Source organism: Synchiropus splendidus, chromosome 13 (assembly GCF_027744825.2).
Source record: "Synchiropus splendidus isolate RoL2022-P1 chromosome 13, RoL_Sspl_1.0, whole genome shotgun sequence".
Lineage (NCBI taxonomy): Eukaryota > Metazoa > Chordata > Actinopteri > Syngnathiformes > Callionymidae > Synchiropus > Synchiropus splendidus.
Genome location: NC_071346.1, coordinates 7,196,785 through 7,218,118, shown reverse-complemented (window position 1 = coordinate 7,218,118; position 21,334 = coordinate 7,196,785). Strand labels below are relative to the sequence as shown.

The 21,334-nt window shown below is 43.3% G+C and overlaps 1 protein-coding gene across 1 annotated transcript in view; it reads right to left on the bottom strand.

Moving 5' to 3' along the window:
• Positions 1-20,112, bottom strand: part of LOC128769598 (leucine-rich repeat and immunoglobulin-like domain-containing nogo receptor-interacting protein 3) — a 32,175-nt gene extending 12,063 nt beyond the window's left edge. Inside the window, exon 1 of the mRNA XM_053883446.1 lies at positions 19,482-20,112. The gene's annotated coding sequence lies outside the window, so the exon portion shown is untranslated. The remainder of the gene's footprint in view (positions 1-19,481) is intronic.
• Between the last annotated feature and the right edge of the window lie 1,222 nt (positions 20,113-21,334).

Genomic DNA, 21,334 nt, shown 5'->3' with positions numbered 1-21,334 from the left:
CAAAACAGACAGACTGAAGGGGGAGAAGGAGAACTTTCTTCTCCAAAAGGGTTCAGCAATCATCACATAGTTGAGCTAGAGAACAAATATTTCTCCTATAATTTCTCCTGTTGAACGCCCCAAAAAAGTAAAAAAAAAAACAAGTCTTTAGAAACAATATCACCACTTCATCTCTGGTACAGTTAGAATAAGCTAGCCCATGATGTTCGCTGATGATATAGTGATTTGAGGTGGAAATGAGGAGTCAGTAGGTGCAAGAGCAGGAGGAAGGACAGCAGACCAGTTCTTAGGAAATAATTCATTAAAATGTATTTTCCTATAGTTAAACTTCCTCCTCTGTGGTGACAGTTTTCGACCCTTAAGGGCATCACTCACAAGTTAGAGCTTCAAACCGCCGGATGTGTCTGTGAACAGCCGAGAAACGCGGAAAGAAGGAAATAATATTGCTTCATCTTTTTGATCTTTTTGTTCTGTACTTGATTTGGCTCCCACTCGCTTCTGGCTTTGTTATCGCCTTTTGTGTTTTAATGAGCGACAGCGCTGTGCAGTCCACATCTTCAAATGACAAGACAGCCACCAGTGAAGTGTACGTATGTGCGAGTGGGCACGTTTGAGTCCTCTGTAGTGACTGGATCTCAACATTGCATTTGTTCTCGCGTCGTTTTTGCGACCGTGGGACGCACCCACCTGTCAAAACAAAGACTTCTGCTGCCTTTCCTGTCCATTTCTTACATGTTTAGGATCTATAAATCTTTGACTTTATCGGTAATTGGAGTTGTGCGTGTATTTTCAAACATCCCCAGGTGCTTCCATGTGTCATTGTTTTTCCGACTCACTATAAAATATGACATTTGACGGCGCTGGTAACTACACGCGTTGGTGTCGTGGGATTAAAGGCAGAGAGAAAAAAATGAGTCTTCAAAAAGCGATCTCTATAAAAGTAGGACACGCGCCCTGTTTGTTTGTACTTTGGTTGTTTGACTAAGCAGGGAACAAATTAACCGTAAACACTAATGTAATTCTATATTTCACCTGCTTATTATATAAGCCATAAATTAGCTGAGTCACAGTCACCTCCACAACCACATGCTGAAAACGATTCCGATGCCGGAGATGTGTATCCTCTGAGCGTTCTGGGAGGCTTTGTAGTCTAAATGTAGCCGGTGCATAGTGAGATAGTCATAAGTTGAAGACGCATGCAAGGCCAAACAAACTTTTGGGAGTCTGGTGTTCGGCTGCTTTTGGTCGTGACTCAGCATCTTAGTGACTCATTTGTTTTGGACAGAACAAGAGACTTTGCACAGAGCAGTTCTCCTCGAGTAGAGAGTGCAAGGCTTTATATGTGTTAGGAGCTCAGGAGCTACAGTGTAAAAACTGGCACCACAGGAACCATAACAGCTTTCTCCAGGATGAGCTGTTAATCTTGATATACGGCGGCCATTTTGTAAGAAAGATGACGTCAACTGACGCAGGCAGATGGGTTTTAAGAGCCTTTAGCCACCTGCAAAACTGCTAAACACACACACACACACATTTGTTTTTTGTTTTGTGTTGACCACAACCCACAACCCTTTCCCCAGCCTCTCACCCTAAACCTATCCATCTAAAACAAATGGCTAAACTTAACCAGGACCCAAACCAAACTGAAATTCAATTATAATGACCCAGTTATTATGAAGTTTTAATCCTCAAATTGAGCCTTAAACTTGTGGGAAGGTTCCCGCATACACACCACATGGCCCAGAGGCCAACAACCATTGGTCAACATAGTCAATTATTGAATACTTTCTTGTCAAAAATAAAGCATTCTTCTTTTAATACTATATTTCTTGAAGCTCAGCACATTCATTTGGCTCCTTCTCTTCATAGTTCGATGCTTCTTTTTGAGTACCCATGACAAAGCAGCATTTTTTTTTAGGTTTTCAGAGCAGAAACCCACCAACCGCAAGAAAAAGGGATTTTGACGGCAAACTTTGGTGGCTGAAAAATGAAAGAAAATGTGTCTGACTTTCAGGGAATGTTGAAGACACAAGAGGAATAGAACCAATGAGACTCATGGATGTGATAAATGAGGAAGAAGAAGAAGAAGAGAAACAAGATGAAGAAGAATATATCTTCATTTGCCTGTACTGCTGGCCTGTATCGCATCAAATTAAACTAATGATTATCTGCTTCTAGCCAAGGAAAAAAGATTTGTCACTTCAGCAGTCCACGTCTGTCCAAGTTTAAATGAAAAAAAAAATTGCTCGCACAGTGACAGGAATCTTTTGTGTCCTCTGAAAACCCGACACCTTCAATTAGCTGTAGCTGCAGTGATGATTCTCGTGGCCCGCGGTGTTGTGACCTGTTTATCTTTGGATCAAACCTGACCACATGTCGACACACACCCAGAGCACAGACGCACAAATACACGCCATCAGCAGGCAGCTGGGGAATCAGCCGTTATTAGATTGGTAACATTGCCGGGAACCACAAGGCTTCTTTCTGCTCAGGTGTGGTTTTTTTAGACTCACTTAGCCACTGTAAAGCCAGACTATTTCGACTAGATGACATCATATTTTCCCCCCCTCCGGGGTCAAATGGAGTCTTGGGTGTAAAGGTCTGTGTTGTTATCATAAATCTAGAGAGCAGCCGTCATTTCGGCTCAGCAGCCAGACAGTGGAATGCCACCGTAGTAAATTTGGGTTTTCATCCCAACACGTAACTAAATTTAGGATGTTTTTTGACTTGACAGATACTTGAACAAACACATTATAGTACATCTATCTGTTGATAATTTAATGCTTTAATAGTAATAGGGTAAAAACAAATTAAATTCTGAAATATTATTAAAAACTAAATGTAAATAAGTCAGTGACATCATTGTTCCAATTGTACTGCACAAAAATGATAGCCAAACTATCAAAATATCTAATGGAAACAATAGTAATCTTCAATGTTTAACTCAATTCATATGCACCTCAGGAGCGTTGGATGCAGTCAAATGTGGCTCCAGGCCTCGGAGTGCTGCGGCCTGGTGAGCGGTAAATTAACTCTACAGTGAATAATTACCAAATACAGATGGATATGAGGCAAGAACTGAGCGTGAGGAAGTGAAAAAGGTTTAAAAGAATGTTGCTTCTTCTTACGTCACTTCCCTCTGGCGCAAAGCTTCACCGGAATTGACCTAAAAATGCTATAGATCCGCCAAACGGTGGCAAGTCTCCTACAAAGGTTTGGCAATTTTCTATCTTTGTAAAACCAAGAATCATATAGTTTTTATTATTTTTCAATCAAATTTAAATCTGGGAGAAGCAGCTTGCTTTATGAACAATGGTACGATTCCTGCTTTAACCAAGAGCCACACCAGCTGGTTAAAGACCTAAGAATTGTACACGACAGCGACTAAGCTTGTGTTTACACGACACATTGTGGCGCAACAATCACTGCTGCACTTGTTTATCTTGGAGTCTAATTACCCAGCATGCACTCGGATTATTACACTATTAGTGAGACTGGCAGATCCGGAGGAACCGATAATAGCGGCAGAAGATAAAGACCAAGTATTTATACTTAGCCTTTATCTCATTGTTAATCAAACCCAACTCATCTCAGAGGGAAAAACTTCCACACACGCGGCGACGGATCACTTTGAATGACACGCACGATGACAAGTGAATTAGAATTTCCCTTTGAGGATCAGTGGCCTTATTACTGGTTTGAATTGAAATGGCTGATTAATTATCTCGCACTTGCTTCCAGAGGGCTCTGACAGTGCGGTTAACTATATCTGACAACACTGTCACAAAATGACTCTCCCAAAATCCCCCCTTTTGTTTGCCTGCTGATGTAAATCCAGGGCCACAGATGAAGCTTCTGCCTGATGCAAGTGCAAACAATCGTCTCTCTCACGCCAAGGCTGTCACCATTGTGATTACAGGGGATGAGAGGAGGTGAGATGGTGTTCAGAGTGGGGACGCTTCCTTTCTTAAACTTAGATATGATAGATGTTTTAGGATTTTGTTCACTCCAGGGTCTGTCAGATTCAAGCATTCATTCTTCTGCATAGCAGGAGAGGGCCTGATCTAAGGAGGCCCAGATTCCTTCAGCTCCTCTGAGAGCGGCAGAGAAGTGAGGGGTAAGCTGAGTGTGGTTGGCCAGCATCCACAAGGCGTCCAGACAAGATGCCCGTGCCACATCACCGGCATCTCCTGATGTGGCAGAGCAGCAAATACGGAGGACCAGAGGCGGTTTCCGAGCAAGCTTCTTACTCACTTGCACGAGAATTGCAATACGACAAGGTTGTTGACGTATTGTCACGCTCACTCTTGTCGAGTACTTCACACTGAAGTAGTAGACGAAAGTGGGGGGTATCCAAGCGGCGTCTCGGGATTACTGAAAGCAAGGGATGTGGGAGTTGTGGGAGTTTTGCAAGCAAGCAAACAGATATTTTTGACTTCTTCAGGTTGTTGGTGCATTCTTGTCACTAAGAATTGTTAAGTTGATTTGACTCTTTCATGGAGTTTGTCACAACTCGACTGTGGAAGCGGGAGTGTCAGTCTCAGAACACCACTCTGGCGGGGCTGATTAAAAGTCAAGTACTGTATTCCAAGTTAGCAGGGGAGCGATTCCCAGGGAGCCACTACAAACTTAAACATGAAGCAGCAGCATGAGCAACTAGAAACTGGGGGGTGGGGGGTCTAAGCGGCATGTTGGAGTGAGGAAGAGCGAAACTAAAAAATATATATGGGAAAAAGAAGGCGCCGCTTTCTTCACACTTCGCCCTCTTGATCTACAAGCCGAGCTCAGTGGATGAGGTAACCCACCTGGCACATCCCTGATAACCTTTCCTAGAATCTTACCCACAAACCTAGCAAATCATCATTTCCATCTTACTGCTCAGAACCTGGAGAGGCATCTTATCTGACTTCTGCAGCACCTTCTACGCTATCTGACGTGATCAGAGAAGCAGCAGCAGTGGACAACGCACTAGAAGCCTGGAACACTGTACAACAGAGAGTCATTTGTTCCGTTGAAAGGATGTCAATGTGGGGTGATGTTGAGTAATCTTGGGGCCCCTGAGGGCACTGTTTCCTCTCAGCGCCTTTCCAAATTCCATTCTTCAGATTACATGGTAAACTCTGTTCAGAGGTTACCTGAACCTTTCAACCTGATTTGACAGGAAGTCATCACCTGAGCGCTCACTGTGTCAACAGTTTAAGACTTGAATAACCTTCTCTGCTCATAGTTTGATGGTAATCTCTGGGAGTTTTTTTTTAATTATATCGTTCATAGTATCTTGAAAGATTCCACCTCCACTTTATCCAAGCGCACCAGCAACATCATGTTGACATTTTGCAGGGCATCCTGCATTCTCAAAACTCAGATGTGTGAAGATGAATATGAGGTGTGTCTTATTAATGTGACTCTGTGAGATTCCATTTCCATCACAAAATGTAAATTGAATCAAGTTTTTCATTATAGCACTGCTTTATGGTTAATAGATCTCAACAACACCTTACTGCCGCGCCGTTGGTCGGCCATTGGAAAGTCCAATCACGTCCTCTTCCCAGCGCAGCTCCAGATTGTGATGATAACCGAGCAATCTCTGCACACAACAACATTTCCCTGGAGACACCGCACCTGAAAGGGAACTGGCCCCTTTTGCTTTATACGGTTGCTGTGTGTAGTGTATTCACGTCCATCAATATGTGTGAGACTATTTGTGTTCCTCCGCTATCAAAACACAAGAAAGGGATTCAATTCTCTGGCTCATTAGGTCGGTGAAAACCAAACAGGGAATTTAAACCAAGAAAACCATCTTCTCCTCCCTGGTATACCCCTGTGAATAAGCGATGAAAATAAATTAAGGCCGGGGTTGAAATTGATAAGTGCAGCGCTGCATGAAAGAACAATGACGAGTGGTGGATATGGATTTGTGTGTCAAAGCGAGGGAGAGATGATGGACACGGAGGACAGGAAAGTGAGTCTGATGGATGAAATGGCAGGAAAAGAGCATGACACTGTCCCAGTCTGTCACTGATAAAGCAGAAGGTCAAAGCTGTTCCACAGATGAGAAGACTTAATGATGCAAATTAGGCCCGATGCTCCGAGAGGCCATCTTGATGCTGCTCCATTTAACGTCTCGTGGACACAAATAATCTATTCCTTTCAAAGTTCTCTCTATTCAACATCTGCTCGCAGTATGAACAAAAGTGGAAGCTCATATTAAAGGCTAGGTATGGCAGAGGACATGGTGTCCGAGACCTCGCAATATTCGATGTTTGAAAGTAGCACAAGGAGAAAATGTAAAAGGAGAAATCTGTTATGTTACGTGTTTCTCTCTTGCTTTTATTTTGTTATTGCCTGTTTGTTTCTGTGTTTCTGTTTCCTTGTTTTTCCACAGCTTTCCGAGCGACACGGCTGGGACTCATTTGCAAATCAAGCTCTCATGGACTTCAACACCGCGGCTCCAGCTTGCGTCACCAGATGGTTGCTTCGCATCCCCGCGGTAAACTCCATCGACTCTCGCTTCTGTCGTGCTCCTGTCGTTCCAAATTCTGTGCGTGCTTGACGTCGTTTCTCAGCCGCCTCCGTAGTTACTCTCGCTTCAGTTTTTCTTTAATGCTTCTTGCTGCTGCTGCGTGTGTGAGTGTTTTGGTTAGACTAACTTCTCCTGTTTCTCTGCGTTATAGTTATTCCTTGTGTGTGTGTGATTTAGATCCACTACAGAGGGCTTTTTGGCCTCGTGAGCAACCTCAGAGTGCGTTTTCTGTTGTCCCCCTTAGTCAGGCTTAATCTTATTCACTTCTTTTCAGGTTTCTCCCTGCTCCTGCTCATGTTTCCTCACGCCGCGTTTTGGTGTTGACGTCCTTGGTTCATCATTCCTGTTCGTCTTTTATGATATATATTTGTTATTTAAATAAATTGTTAAACTACCCTCGCTCTGCGGAGCCTTCTGTAAACCTGCAACAATTCAGCAACTGGGTTCCACATCCTTGACAAGCCATGACAAAATCATCAAGAAACATCATTACAGTCCACGCTACCATCTGTCTGTGTGATGAGCAGCCTTCATAGGTCTGACTTAGATGGCAGCAAGGGACATAACAAGGAATCAATCTTCCAATGTTGCCACGCAAGCGCCTTCTTCAAATTAAAATAGAATCATTGGCTGTTCATTATTCAAGGCGTCAAAACATAAAATGCATTCATTGACGTTTTGCGGCATGAAAAGGCCACATCTGCCTAGAGAGCAGGAGCGATTCCATTCCCACTCCCATATACAACCGCTGCGACTGACAGACAGCATATAAATATACAAGTGACTGTGTGACAAATAAACAGTGGGAAAAGAAATGAGTTGGAGGGGAAAACGAGGGGGAGGGGAGGCGCGAGACAGCTTTCCTTTCCTGGGTCTTTGAAGTGCAGCGTGGTGCCAGATTCACACGTAGAGAATTTATGATGAATATGTACATAGCTTTGACCCGAATGCATAAAAAGACTGCAGATGTGTGGTTAGCCAGTCTGTGTCTGTCTTCCAACACTTGCCAAGGTGAATGGACGTGGGAAATGAAAGAACTTGACATCAAATTAGCTCCTGGAAGAAGAGCTCGTGTGAATAAACCGTAGCTCTAAAGAGGATATTCCTGTTCACCAGCAGTGCGACTTGGATATCCAGAGATGGCAGGGATGTTGGAGGCAGAGCGACTGCACAGCTTCATGGATAATGGTGACCCTGTTAGCCCGGAATCTGATTGGATGCCTGCACCTCGTGGAGCCAATAGGAGCCATTGCTGCGGTTTGAGATGTGGGGATGACAGAGGCGAGCAGAGAGATGGGGGGGGGGGAATAGAGGTTAAGGAGAGAGAAAAACGGGAACGGATGACATTGAAAGACAAGTGAGCAGAAGAGTGAGATGTCAGGAGAGGTGCAAGGATAAAAGGGGGGACATGACCCATTAAACAACTACTGAGAATTGCTGCTATCAAGGATGTGTTCATGTGGTACTGTGGCTGGAAATACAGTCCTGTGATGATCACACTTTCAGCATCTTTTTTCCCAAAGGGGACAGTCTACCTCCTCCCACAGCAGCACACATTCATGTACACACACACGAGTTTGCTTTGTAAACATGGCTGAGCAAGGTGCCGGAAAAGAAACAGATCGTTCGCTGGAGGAGGAGGGGAGGACTGTTCAAGAAAAGGTCATCAAAGCCGATGAGAGACAGGACAATTCCAGGTGAAAACAGACAATGAGGCGTAGAGGAGACGGGACAAAATGGGGTGCGGCGGGACAACTCGAGGTGATAGATGTTTTTGAGCGACTTCAGGGATCGTGAGTGACAGCAGACTGGCGAGGTCACCAAGACGACCTTAGGGAGCCGCCATGTGACAGCTGATGTTAGACTAGACGTGTCTGCACTTCCGTGTGGAGGCACACACGTCTTTGTATGACACCAGATTAACATATCTGAAATGTTTCTCTGCATGAAACACACTTTAGATGAGGAACATTACCTTCACGAGTCCTTGAACTGTGAAGTAAGTGTTGAAAGAATGCAAGATGAATGAAGACGAATGGCACAGATATAATAACATGGATTCTTAGTTGAAGCCATTTGCCGTGACTTTCGATTCTTATTCACTTGTAGCTAATTCCGCAGTAAAACTGACATTCTTCACGGCACACGCACAGAAATGGAGTCCATTATATTCTGTTTAATTTTGACTCTAAGGTGGCAAAGCCTCTCTCATGTTTTATATGTTCCAGCAGCAGAACTCATAATTGGAATAGTCGGAATACTTCTCACTATCAGGTAATGGAATTTATCTAAACAAATCTGCTTCAAAGGGAAAAAAAGCATTCAACCTGTGATGTCCCTAAAAACACAAACCTTCCTTCAATGTCAGGAAGCTCACCACATCGAGACCTTGGATCTAGTTGTTCCCATTTCTGGGAGGATTTTTTTTTTTGCAAATGCAAAAAAAACATAACACTGCATCGAGAATATTAACGCCAAAATGTAAAATTCAGGTTGGTCATCTCCGCCCTACGAAAAGGCGATTATTGATGGATGCGCATCAAGGTCGGTCACATCATCATGGAAACTTTTCACAGGAAAAAATTGAATGTGAAATGCTACCTTTTACTCGCTATAAATATCAGCCACCAAACTGATCAGCGATGGAAGTTGAAAAATAAACAAATATATTTTGAAAGCAGCTCCGTCCATTATAAATCCACACATAAAGTACTTTTACAATTCAGTCGCACATTTCTATGTATCTCTTAAATGCTTATGTACATTGTTATCAACATAAGCTTTGAAATACTAGTTGTAATGGATCTCAACCACACATGACGGCAGACGCATATTCACTGGGTTTCTCCATCCAACCCAACATGCATGGGATGACGTATATAAGGTTTACAGGAACTATTAAAGTGTGTAAAGCAGTTTGCTAATGCCAAAAACAATCGATATAGTTCATATAACATGAAAGGAGCAGGAGTGAAGGTGGGTTCTGGTGCAAGTCTTGGCTTCTAACATCTGTTTTTAAACATCAAGCGAGCTAAACATGTAAGGCACTCTACAGTAAACACTTAAATTGTCTTGTTGCTTAATCTCATTACCAACAGCTGATGGTGCTCGCTCAAGTTTCCGCTTAAATAAAGACGTATCAGTGGAGCTGCTGAGAGTGGATAATGGAAACTCTCTTCCTCTGATGCATCAGATTAGTTTTCTTCCTGTCAAAAAAAGCTGCTAAGTGTGTGATGGCACATTATTTTCTCAGAGAGGACATTAGCAACGACAGGGTCCTTGAGCTACTGAAGCAAGCCGAGGCTCTGGGAAAACACAGAGATGATGGCCGCTCTCCCCGGGGAACATCTGATTCAAATTCAAGGACTCTCTTGGTCTCTCGTTTCTCATCTCTCCGGCTCTTAGCGAGGTCATGGCTGGAAAGTTTCAATGATGCCCCAGGAGGCCAGGAATTATCATCCAAGTGTGGGTTTCTATCTGCATGTGTATGTGTGTATCCAGGCGCATGATTGAACTTATGCGCACACAATGCTGGGCTGCGTCTGCTCATTTAAAGTTCATGGATGTAAAGACGAAAAGGACTCTCGGAGGTTTGCCACCGATTAGCACGTTTAACTGGCTCTTTCAAAATCCAAAGGTCTGCACTGTGAGTTTGAGCTCTCATAATGCTAAGAAATGCTGCAAAGCCAGTACAAACTGCCAAGAAGCCCAAACATTGAGTGCAGCTGAGGCAGAGGAAGACAGGAAGTGAGCCAAAGGGATGAAAGGCCGTGTTTGAGGCAGGAAGCTGGTGAAAGAAACTGCAGCGTGTTATGCCACCAAGTCTTTTCAGTTGGTTCATATATGTGTGAGAACCTATCAGCAAACATGGAATCCACTTTCAGAAATGCAAACAAAAAACAGGATTCACAAGAAATCCAAGGAAGCATTCAGCCATCTGAGGAAACTGGTGAGAGGAATAAGAGAAAGCACAAGTAAACAGTGAATGCTGTTGATGAGACATGGCATGAAGCAGGAGCTTGGAAATGGCTTGAATGGTGTGGCTCCAAAATAATTCTGTTTCTCTCCCTCATCCTAATTTCAACCATGGCGCCTGAATTATTCATTCAGGACCAATGACATGCAAGGAGACAAAGAGTAGTTGCTCTATTTGGATTCACATGATAAATTCATGTCTGAGAGTTGAAAATGGCTACGGGGAGGGGAGGAGAGTGAGGAGGATGATGTTGGAGTTTTCAAGAGGGTGAACAGAGTAAACCAGGCGTCTCAGCCTGAAGACCTGTAAACCGGTCAGAAGGTAAAAATGCAAAGTACATTCTCCTTAAAAATTCTCACAGCCAAGTGCACAGCTGACACAGCGAATCAGGGTCCGTGCACAAAACCAGAAGTGAGCAGCGCCGATGTCACGCAGCGTTTTAGAACACAACCAAGTGCTTCGTGACAAAAAGCAAGTGGAGCAAGTAGCCAAAAGCTTCACGGCTCCCGAAAACACTGAAATGCACTTGCACTGAAGCAAATGAAGGACACCTACTTCCAGATTACTTTCAGCCTCTCTGACCGTGAGTTTCAAAACTTATGACAGAGAACCAACCCTTGAAGAAGCCATTGTTGCAGGGCATCCAATCCGTGTTAATGAATACAATTTGCGTAAAAGTAATGTTTAGATATGAGCATTAGTGCTTTAAAGGCTAGCATTAAACAAACTACATCTCAAGTCGGCAATGCAAACACTGTTCATCCTACATTCCACTACTTCTTTTCAATAACTCAGTTCAGATAAAAACTCATAGAGACATAGAACACACTCACACCTGACGACAACAATAAAGTCACAGATGAAACATGTCTGAGTGCCAGGAAGAAACCCAGCCACACAGAAAGCACCAGGTTCGCCTCCAAATGGACTGTTTTGTGATTATATTTTTGAGTTACATGAGATCTGCCCACAACCTTTGCTTGTTATTGTGCAGTGACAGCAGTCGCATGAGGCCAATGTGGAGCTGACCTTCTGCACCAATATACTTAGGCTGCTTTCACTTCAGGCACACACAAATAATAGAGCACTGTGATGTCATAAGCTGACCTTGCCTTCAAAGTACACTCTATTTTCACTTCCTCATACTGTTGCTTTACAGAAGGATTGACAGGTCTCTGCTGAGCGAGGTCAACAATGTTCCATCTGAGGTGTAGTGGAAGTGAAGCAGATCCATGCTCATCCAACTTTTGACTCCTTTATTGTTCATGACTCATATAAAAGACCAAAGACCACATATGTAACGGCCGCGGCAAGTGAATCCCACACGGCTCCGGTCCAGGGAGAGTGACATATATGAGTGCTCCGTTATGTGTGTGTGCATAGAAACCAATGGTAAAAAAGTCCCCAGGCTTCTGTGAGCATGTTTGTGTAGCAGCGAGGCAGAAATAATGTCTGAATCTGTGCTCCCTCAGAGCTAAGTGTGTGTATGCAAGTGAGTGTGCAGGCTCGTGGGTCAGTCAAGAGGGAGGACACCAAAATCACCTTAAAAAAAAGAACAAAAACAAAAGACGCAACCAAAGGAAAAAAAAATGGATTAAGTAAAAAAAAAATGATGTAGTCAGCCTGAGGCGTTGGAAATTCCCTCACATCGACGTGAAAAATAAACTCTTCCTCCACTGATGTTCAACTGATCCGGGATTTATCACCAACATTTTTACTCCGTATTTCATGGAAGGACTAGCATTTTAATTTCAGTGGTGAGCAGTGTTGGACAAATGATACTTGAATCAGTAAATCCAATTTGCAGGCTCAGAGAACAACACTCCATCACTGCTATCAGCTGAGCCCTCCTCTCCACCTTCCTTGTATTGTTCCAGAACTAACTGGGGAATCACAGGACGGATCAATAACCAACCAGTATTCATTAGTGGAGTGTTTACAGATCACTAGGTCTGCTGAGAATCACACATGAATGAGTGAAGGCGAGTGACAGAAAGTCTGATGGCTGACTGACCTTATGTGTGCAAGCATACATGAACAGTGAGAACCCACTGTGGGAGTCATGTGGTTAGACTTAATGAACAATGCCCGCCGTGCCCTCTGGGTCGTGCTGCAGATGGCATCACCCAAGCTTGTCCACTGAAGGACATCGGCACTGTCCCTCAATACAATCACTGACAGCAATTTAAAACAACTTAAACCATAACATGACTCATAATTGCCACCGACACACAGATGAAGGGGACAACCTGAAGAGCCATTTTGGATGGTAGACACTTCCACGTGTGCTGGAGTTCCATGGCAGCTGCTCTGTGATGGAGCCGAACCAAATCAATTTTGTAATGAGGAATTATTGCTCAAGTCTGGAAATGGTGATGTCTCTGTGGATTAAAACTGTTTATCATTCACACCAAACGTCACACAGAGGGGTTTTAAAATTGCATTAGAGATGGCCGAGCAACAGGCGGAGGTTCCGAACGCTGTTAACTTTTATTGAATTTTACTGGCCATGTTTAACCAGGTCGCAAATTTGATGCAAACATTTGGTTCTAAGTGGGTTATAATGTGGGGATGAAGGATTGAGAAACAGATGTTGACTTTTTTTAATTGTTGCAGTGCAATACAGCACAGCTGTGTCAGCAACGTTTTAATCGGATATGTGGTTCTTTTGCCATTTTCAGCCCGGGTTCGGATTTCACTTGGCCTCAGTCAAACTGTATTATTTGTGTCTTCATAGCACTGTAACCAAGACTCACATTTCTGTGACCATATTTTTTTCATTGGCTCCCATCAGTTAAATGCTTTCTGTGAAGAGTTTGTATTCTGTATTTTGAACCAACGGATAACGCTTGTCATGTCTGCACTCATAACGTTAAACTAAAAAATAACATGAACTTAAAAATGAGGCTGAGACAAATATTTTTCTTTTAGTTTCAGACAGCTTTTATCTTTTTTTGAGGAAAAAAAAAAAAATATTTAATATTATATTATTAATATTTTCCACTCCAAATATATTCATATTATATTTTATAACTGCAGATCCACATAGAGAAAAAATATATTATTTAATTGAAAGGTGCTTAAAATCATATAATAATCATATAATCATATATTGAACCGTCTTTTTTATGTGGCTACAAATGCAATATCACATTGAATTCCTATTAAGACCAAATTCCAAAGACTAATTGTTGAAGCTTACGTTAATTTCTCTACAAACTTGACCTAAATCTGGACGACCTCACCAATAAAGACGTCGCAAATTGTCCATCAGGAGCTGCATGAAACTTGCAGGTTTCACTGCAATGACAATTTCTATTAACACAGAAGCTGAGCTACAGAAAAAAGCCAAACATCAGTCCCGCAGCAGCTCAAGGTAAAACATGAAGGTCAAACACCGTACGTAACAATAGAGCGTCAACATCTTTCCAGCTGTAAAAGTAGTTTTACGCTGTGCTCAGTTATGCGCAGGTTCAGTCGAAGGCTGCGCAGTGAAATATGTAACAGGCAGTGTTTTGTTTTTAAAACAGGACTTAGAATAGCTGGCGAACCTTGAACTGCTTAGTACAAGCAAGAGTCAATTCATCACGGCCCCTCGCTGATGTTGAAAACAATAACAGCCCTGGAGCACTGAATCTCTTCTGCTATTTGAAAGGGGAGATTCACTCATCACTAAATTCAATTTGAGAATTAGGAGATGGGGAATGACTCCGGGGTCGGCTGTGTCGGTCTGAATAATGAAGCAAAGCACAATGCTAATTTATTATGAGTGCTGGATGAGCGATATCAGGTGACCTTAAAACTTTTCTATCAAGCCTGTGCAGCCAGAGGGGAGCGACAGCCAAGCAGAGTGGTGCAGGCAGACAGACAGGAAGCATGAGCGGAAGAATGAGCCACGGAATGTGAAGGCCCAGGGTCAGAGCAGAGGAGATGCAGGCAGGAAAGTAAATTAAAGGAAGTGAAATTGAAAGTAAAAGGGTAGGAGAAAGGAAAACAAGGATGAGTGATGGGAAATGAAACATTATGAGTGAAGTAAAGACGAAGGCCATGGAGGGGAGTGTGATCTCCCAATAAGGTCATGAGTCTATAAGAAGCACAACTAGAAAAGCAGCAACCTCCCAGCTCAAACTCACGTTATTGCTGTGTACATTGGCCAACGTTTTACTGACGCTGTACCACTGACTGTGTAGTATGTTGTAGCTTTAGGAATCCTATATACATTTGTAATGGTCATGAGCAATTGTGGCAAACTGATGCTAGGGCCATCACACAAGGAGAACATGGAGCTTGTCCATCTGTGTTTAGCACTTGTGCCATGTTTGTTTGCCACTTGTTTACCTGCCTGCTAGCGAAACACCCCCAAGTTCTGAACTATTTAAATGACATTTAATCCACATTTCCATGTGGACTTTATTGGTGTTGAAGGAACTGTGAAAATCTTGAAGGCAGGATGACAGTATTGTGGAAATTGAGGCAAAAGGTTGCAGGTTCAAATCCAGCCAATACAAAGTATTAAGTTGCTATGTTTTTTTGAGTTTTTCCAGTGTGTACTTCGTCAGGTAAAATTCCTTGAGGCAAATCGTGAGCCCCACTGACACATATGTTAATATTGTGTCACCAATCAAACAAGCAGGAAAACACTACCAGCAGTGATTCGCAAAGGTAACACAAAATATCAGGTATTTATTCCACACTGCAGCTTAAATACAAGAACATGCTGCTCATGAAGAAGGGTGATAACAGCACACGTGTGTAACACACAGATTAATACACTAAATTATACTGTAACTACAGTTCACTTTCTCATACTCAAACAGTGATATTTCTAGTTTAAAAAGAATCTTCGGATCTTCTTAAAAGATCTCTAATCTTCTTTTAAATCTACTTAAGAGGAAGTGAAATTGCCATTGTCAGTATGTGTCTCAAATCTTCCCAGCAGGACAACCACAAGCTCCTCTGTAGATCTGTCCGGGTCAACTATCCTTATACAGCCAAGCATATAACAAAGGTACTTCAACACACCCACACACTCTCAGCCGCCCAATCAAATCCTCTCACTGTCATCCCATCATCCTCCTCAGGTTGAAGCATCATTCTCCCCCATTTCTCCTTCAGATTTTCAGGATCTCCCATGCTTCCTAAACCTCTGAAATTCTCAAAGAGCTTTCTGCTTCTGTTTTCTTATTTATAGCTGCATCTGTCACTGTACAGCCACACACACACAAGATCATCTGCCTCAGATGACACGATGTCAGGAGAGTGCCTCAGAATCATGAGCAGGATTATGACTTCTGACGGAGCAGACCTAAATTAATGAGTATTTCATTGTGCATTTAAGTTCAGCATTAAATAATGTATTTTAATGGGTTTGTTTTGGGCGAATTTGCTTCATTACAAAATGCTGTTGGTGTTAATACAGAATTACATTAATGCACATTTTCTTGAGAAGACCAGGTTTGCAATGAGTAAAGACATTTTATGACCGATTCAGACATTTGTGACCAATAGGGACCTTGCGAATCATTTAATGCAACACTATATGATGAATGAAGAATTGAAATACATTGATCAAACTCAGTTCAACTTGACTTGACTTTTAAAGCATTTAATTTTTAGGTTATTCCAACCAATATTTCATTTATTATTATTATTTAAATGTATTCTCTAAATCTGATCCTGGTCATATTTTAGTTTCCATGACAGCGGCGACACACTGCTCATCAACCCACCACTGGTTGCAGGAAATGAGGCGAAAAAGTAAGAGCTGTTCTGGGCGAAATGTCAAAATATTGTTCAAAGACTTTGACTTGCATTTAACTTTGAAACATAAACAATAAACCTTGCTGCATGTGCATGTGGGGGGGGCTTTCATTTTTTTTTCATTTTTCAACTCCAAAAACTGCATACCATGACTTTGTTCAAGCCCTTTCTGACAGCGCAACATGAAATTACTCTGCACAGAAACTGGATGAGCAGAGGCGCAGGACAAGAGGGAAAGTGACAGCCTTGTGGTGGTAGAAGTAATGGTTGGTATTGTCCGCCTGAAAAACACAAGCCTTGAAGCAAGACTCCCTTCTGTAAACGTCTCCCGCAGTGTAACTCAAAGACGATCAGAGGAGGAACTGTGCTGGAACACCAAAGAACCAATTAAGTGTCACAGCAGCATGAACAGAACCAAAGCCACACGTGAACTCAGTGATATACAGGGATCACCCGCATGTACCATCTAAAACACTCAGCTGTGGACAAACCTGACACCGGTCACTGTAACTCTGACATTACAATAATCCACCTTTCACTGGCCAACACACTTCTAGACAGTTTTTAACGCTATTAAACCAACGTTTACCAGTTGTAATGCATCCTTTCCTAACATCAATATGCTCAGTTACACCTGTGCCTTCACCTGAGTTCAATGAATTAAAAAACAGAATCCAAGATTTTTATCAGCACAACCATCACCAACAAAAGGTTCCTATTTAATCACCTGTTCAAGTCCCATATTGACTATTTGGTCAATACTTGTCAATAGTCAGTGTGCAGCACAATAATGAAGGGAGCAACAGGTTTAAACTGAGCGGCCAATGAGAGGATGCAGCCAATCAATCAAGCACCGTGTGCTCATCCAGATCGGTGGCTCTGACACTCGGTTTCTTCTCCATCTTCCCCCAGAGGCCGCTAAAAGCGATCACTTTGCTGCTGCGTTCTCCTGCCGGAGAAAGACAAGAGCGATCAGCACCTGTCAACACCTAAGCCTAACACTTTCACTTGCATTCATCAGTTATATCCATTTAGATTGCTGTTTGTCTTCTTGGTTGTGACTTCCGATATTTATTTTCTGCCATAGATCTTTTACAGCGTTCAAGTTCCAGTGTTCCGCAGATGTCTCACTTCCTGTTTCCGCCTCAGTTCTCCTCACCATCTTTTGTAGAGGACAGCGACTCTACGCTTACACAGATGTTAAAATTGTGTCGGACTGTCTTGAAACTTGGGGGTCAAGTAGAGCAGCAGGGAGCGGTTTTCCTCACCCGCCGTCTCCAGGCAACTCACCCAAAACCGTTGCAACATTTCAAGCACATAAAACACACATCAGAAATCAACAATCTCAACTTGGCAGTGAAAGACAAGCTAACAATACCGAGTTTACACATCAACACCTTGACACGTCCTGGCAAGACTGTCTGATTGAACGTGTATTAAAGACAACATTAAACATTAAAATTGCACTTTGTGTAATGTTTTCTCAAGTAAACATTGGAGTCAAAACAAAAAACAGTGTGTCAAGTCCAACTTTCTGTCTTGAAGTATTGCCAGCAAGTTAGGAAACACATTACATTGAGCAGAGAATGGTGGCAGCTGTTTGGACGAAAAAGAGCGGAGCTATAAGGCAATGTTCGTCATTCTTAGCAAACTAGTCTTGGGCACTGAACTTCTTTACAAAAGACTCCTTGCCAGATGCCTCAGGTGCTGGTTACCACAGACAAGAATGATAATTGCATTGTCCCTGCATCTGAAAAATCCGACGTATTCATCACTACATTGGCAACTTAGCGTCTCCCACATATTCTTCTGTGTCTATTAACTCTTTTCTAAGTAAAAAAACTGAGGTAAGGACACATCATGCAGGCGGCAGCACATGTGTGTTTAGTGACCGATTCTCAACAAACAGGCGCAGTTACTCAAATAACATCATAATGCACAGCACGATTGCTGTAAAGGCGCCGTTTCACAAGGGGTGAATTCTCTTGCATCCTCTCTTGGTCAAAGTGAGCCATGGGCTTGAAGGTACTGTAAGGTGGTAAATCCAGGAGTGTAAAGAATGAACTTGCCTTGTTAAGGTACCTTTGAAATACCTATTTGTGATGCTTGATAAAATTGAAGTACATACTGAATTAGATCCAAGGACCATAGGACGTGAAAAAAGGACAAGTTGTAGGTAACAGACAGATAGGACAATGCAAGTTGAATTTGCATCAGAAACATAGAGAATTTGATGAATATATATTGAGGGAAGGAAGGAATTAATCGGCGGTTCAGACAGCCTGAGAGGTCTGGGAGAAACAAAGGGTGTCATCTGGAGAGGTTTCATCATTCTTCAAAGTTTCTCTTCCACCAGACGCCAACAGCAAGTGTGCCCATAAGCCCGGGGGCGGTCTGCCTGCCAACTCAGCCTGAGTCTGAGGTTTCTTTTTTCACCAAGTCTAGTCTGAGCATTGCTAAAGTTAGAAACCAAGGCAAGCTAATGAGGAACAGGAAATAATGAGCTGATTAGGAGACCATTTCCTCTGAACCGAAATCCAAAATGTTCATTTGGAGTCTGAATCTGGAGGTTTTTCAGGTCAATCTGTGGCATGTATCAGAGGACGCCTGGATCAAACCGCACGCCACTCCTGACTGATGTCAGCATCAGACAGGAAGGCAGTCACCCATGTTGTCCTGAGAGGTGGAGGCAATTGTTTGGCAGGAGAATGAAAGTGAAGATTGGATCACAGTCAAAAGGGAAAGGCAGAGAGGTAACAGCTTATAATTGGTGACAGAAGAAAGGGCAGAGAAGGTAGGAGTGATTTCACAGCACACCAACTCGGACTTTAAAGCCGTATGCAGACCTGGAGGAGGTGACACAATACATGGCAACTCCTGTCCTATTACCACGCAGGCGTCCCGCTGTGTTTTCCGTCTCACATCAAAGCACACAAACAAGACCCGCTACAAGCCTTCAGCATAAGCCTACTGAAGTTACAGTTCGTGACTCACCTGTCTGCATATTAGATCACTTTTGGATGATTATCAGGCTTCTGTCTGAGACCTGAAAAGACCCTGAGAGTTCTCCACCATGTAGACAACTTATACATTGCCTCTGGTTATGATCAAACACATTACTGATATCTCAGGTTTGTTCGGTGGTGTGATACAAGCGCATCCCTTTCTGATATCTCCATGTAGTAGCACTGGCCATGGTGACATGAAGTTGTGTGAGCTCACCCAGGATTGAACCGTGGTCCCTGAAGCCGCCTCATCTGCCCAGCTGTGTGTGAATCCGAGTGTGTTCTTCCGGTCTTGGTCAACAAGTTGCTGACTCTGCTCCACCTCTGTGTGGACTCGCCAGGCTTCAGGTCTCCTCAGTCTCTGTCACCCTCAGAAGAAGGCATCCGCCGCTGTAATGACCCCGTCACTGACACACACCCGCGCGCAGACACACGCTCTTCTCCCCTCCTTCTTCCTTCCTCCCGCGGACAGCCTTTTATCCGCACGACTACTTCCACTCTGAGATGGTTTCCCCCACCTGACAGTGGGAATCCGCGAAATATAATCCAGGCATTTGCGGTGAGGGAGCGTCGCTTAGATGTGTCTGTCCTTGAGACGGCGCTCCTCAGCGGGTCCTGGTGCCCTCTAACTCCCCCCAGCGTCAGTCAGCGATTGCAAGAGAAAGCCCGAAGGATGGCGAATGAACAGTTGCTGTGGCTGTTGCTTCCTTCAGAATGAGCGCCTCTCTCTCATTTAGTATTCTTTTCATCTCTCGCTCCCTCTCTCTCACTATTTATCTCACAACCCACTCCCCCCTTCTGCACAGTCGGTGCCTATCTGCTGCTGCCGCTCCGGCTGTTGGACTCACAATCCACTGAGCCGGCGGGCTCGTGGTGAGGGTGTCTCTGGAAACAGAGAGACGCAGGAAAGGTACTGAGAATATTCACGAGAGTAAAGGAGAGAGGATTTGCTGGCAACATCACTGTATCATTGAATTTAAAATCTGATCAAATGTTCTACATGACTGCGATGAACACAATTCTGGCATTCTTGAACCATCTCATGAAATAAAAACAAAATAAAATATGCCTTATCTATCTATCTATCTATCTATCTATCTATCTATCTATCTATCTATCTATCTATCTATCTATCTATCTATCTATCTATCTATCTATCTATCTATCTATCTATCCATCCATCCATCCATCCATCCATCCATCCATCCATCCATCCATATGCCTTTTATATCAAACGTCAAAGAGCACGAAGAAGTGGTAGCCCGGTTCTTGACCACATTCCGTTCCAGACGGCCGTTCGAGAAGCGTTTTGTTCGAAATCTCAATCGATTTTTCCCATTACAATGAATGGAAAAAGAAATAATGTGTTCCAAGCCTTAAAATAGTCTTTTGTAGGTGTGAATGTAGAGTGTCTGCTGCAGGTGGCTGTTCCTCTATGTGTGTGGCCGCTGCATGTGGGAGGGGTTGCCGAGTGAGTGACGTCTCTCCAGAAGTGAAGAGGTGCCCGGTGCGTGTCCAGCTCTGAATGTGCGCTTCTGTGCAGTTTGGCTGTGACCAAGTCATAAACCAAGTCACGCTCTGTCCCAGACTCGCCTCATCCCTGTCCCAGCTCCAGCCCACAACAGGACATCAAACCCTGGAGTGGAGCCTCGGAGGTGTGGAGAGCGAGCACCTCCCCTGTGACACTCTACCACGGTCCAGTGTGGAGGCAGGAAAGGTTTTACACCTCAATATGAAGAAAAAACAGTCAGTAAATGTAGCTAACGGGACACGTCTCCATACAGAGGCTGCGTTACACACTATAACAAAGCGCGTCGTGGGTCAGCTGATCGGTCCGCGCACGTTATGTTTTTTTTGAGTTCTAGATTTTTGTTCGAAATCCGGAGCAAAAAAATCTCTAAATTTTTGTTTGAAGTCTGAGACGTTCGAAAACCGAGGTACCACTGTATCTTGTTTTACCTCAGGAAAATGAAGTGCATTGCAATGAGCATTGTGGCTAAGTCGCTGAATTTATGGCAAGATAATGTCCATGACGGCATAAAAAAAAAAATGTGGCGACATCTAAATCGT